The 2500-nt window shown below is 41.1% G+C and overlaps 1 protein-coding gene across 1 annotated transcript in view; it reads left to right on the top strand.

Annotated features, from left to right (window-relative positions):
- Window positions 1-1080, top strand: part of LOC101848372 — a 56521-nt gene extending 55441 nt beyond the window's left edge. Inside the window, exon 16 of the mRNA XM_005104113.3 lies at window positions 1-1080. This exon is cut by the window's left edge and continues 513 nt beyond it. The gene's annotated coding sequence lies outside the window, so the exon portion shown is untranslated.
- Window positions 1081-2500: the final 1420 nt, after the last annotated feature.

Here is a 2500-nt window from a genome sequence, read left to right as displayed (position 1 = left end):
TTACTGTCGATTCTTGCAAAGATTCTTGAAGTATAGCGTTTAATGTCGTGTTGTTGAAATGTGTTTTATTTTAGTTTATGTGATTGTTAATTAAATTGCACTGTGTTTGCGAAGTCCAGAAACAGGATTATAATTCCATTCCTTTCTCGACACTTCACGTATATTAAACTTCGTTTTAAATTTAATTCATTTGCTTGGACTATAGCTTATTGCACTATGATAAACGACAGGATGTGGGGTGGTGGGGTGGTGGGGTGGTTGAGGGTTTGAGGGGTGGTGTGGTGTTACAGATGTTCGCCCTGCTGTGTCAGAGAATAGGCACTTTGTTACTGTATGTATTGCTGTGATAACATTATAATAATAAGCATTATTGCTATTCGGGTTTACATGGATCTGGCCTTGTGTTGTCTTTATCGACGTCGTTGTTGTCGTTATTCTTCTTCTTATCACTCTTTTTTTTCTCATTTTAAAACCGCCCACTTACTTGTATTTCCCAGCGTAGCATTAGATTCCACCTGTCACCGTCAGTACTTGGGTGATCTCCACCGCCCATCAATATTTTTATGAAGTCGCCAAGGTTGGATAGCATTGCACAAAATGATCAGGTATCATTGCACTGCCGATACATTAGAGATATTATTACGTTATAATATACTAGCCTATGTTTCCTTAGGCGAGACGTGACGTCGTGTCCCGCTAGTCGGTCGCTGGCGATGAGTTGTGAGATGTGTATCTTTATGCGCGACCACGTCACACACTACTCAATAATGATGAGTCGACCAGCACTTTTTGGCTAGATATTTAGACAAAAGGTGATGCTTTAAACCTGTCACACCCTCTGTCTGTCGCACACGATGAAGTCCCCATCACTACATGGACCGATCGCAGGCGACGGTCGCACGCGGCTAGACGTTGCGTCGCATGTCGGCTTCTTTATAATAGTATTGTTTAGGGATACCCTATTGTTTATGGAACGGCAAGGACCCGACATCGCGTCGCGCATAAGGAGACATATTCTTACTCTCCAACCAAAGATAAATCGTGTTTTGGGACACTGGTACAGATATTTGTATGAAAATTATGTCGGTGTGTGTGTGTGTGTGAGTGTGTGTGTGTGTGTGTGTGTATGTGTGTGTGTGTGTGTGTGTGTGTGTGTGTGTGTGTGTGTGTGCGTTTGTGTTTGTGTATTGGGCGGGGGCCTCGGTCATCAATGTTTGCCTCTGTTTTGAACATTACTTTGGCAGGTTCCATTTTGTACAATTATTTCGTTAAAAAAAAAATCGGTAACAGGTGTGGATACCTATTTGCCAAACAATTTTTAAAAAACCGTTGTTGATGTTAAGAACTAAACGTTAATATGAACTCGCTAAAAAATAGGCTATAGTCATGCGTTACTAATACTCCCACCCCCTCCTCCCCGATATTATCATAATTATGCTGCATTTCCTTACTTCGAATGAGATACCCATCAGGCATACATAGAATAATCCAAGCGTGCGTCAGTTTCCACATATTTATCTGCATACTGAAGGCTTGTGCCTGAGATGGGAAAGCAGTTCATGTTATAAATATTGATCCTTTGAAGCTTTCTATCACCCCCCCTCCCCCTCACACACTCACCTCCTACTCGTTCCTCCTCTTCCTACTCTTTCGGTAACCTCCTTGCTAAAAACAAATATTTTTTAGGAACTCAAATGGAAATACGAGTTCTTCAGTACAATATATTTAGTTTATCGTATGATGATGACTATCGTATAACATTGTTTGCCGGTTAGTGTTGCTTGTAATTCGCCATGTTGACGTTCAATAAAGGAATTTGTTTGATGAAATTATATTATCTGTCACAGTAGTTATAGTTAAATGTCAAGAAAAGGTGTGAGACTTACATCATTATTGTTGTGTCCTTAAAAGTCAAATAGTCTAGCCAATATGGCCACCGCTCCAGCAGGGAACACTATGTCGACCCCCGCCCCAACCATTCCTGCTCCCATCCTTTGAAACTGGCTTAGTGAAAGCAAAGGATGTAGGTGGTTGGCAGGGGATTTTGTTTGGCTTGCTCCTTCTTTCCAATCAAACTTCTTTCCTCCTTATCTCCCCTCCTCCTTTACGTCTTTCTCTAATAACACCCGCTCTTTTGACACTTATATTATATTTTCTATTTGCGTTGCAAGTGCCTAAATTTTTTTAGAAAAACTAAAATTAAACTAAGATAAAACTATAAGATTACATATCTTCAACAACATAATCAACAACACGAAGCATACCTCTCAACCACCCCCCCCTCCCCAAACAAAATGTTTTTATTTTTTTTTAAATCGAAAAATTAGACACACACAGACACACACATGTACACGCACGTACGCACGCACGCCCGCGCGCGCGCACACACACACACACACACATATACACACAGAGAGAGAGAAAGAGAGCAAGGGAGAAAGAGAGACAGAGAGAGACAGAAAGAGATCGAGAGAGAGAGAGAGAGAGAGAGTGAGAGAGA

This window comes from Aplysia californica, unplaced genomic scaffold (genome assembly GCF_000002075.1).
Source record: "Aplysia californica isolate F4 #8 unplaced genomic scaffold, AplCal3.0 scaffold00405, whole genome shotgun sequence".
NCBI classification, from domain to species: Eukaryota; Metazoa; Mollusca; class Gastropoda; order Aplysiida; family Aplysiidae; genus Aplysia; species Aplysia californica.
This window is presented reverse-complemented; position numbering and strand designations above follow the sequence as displayed.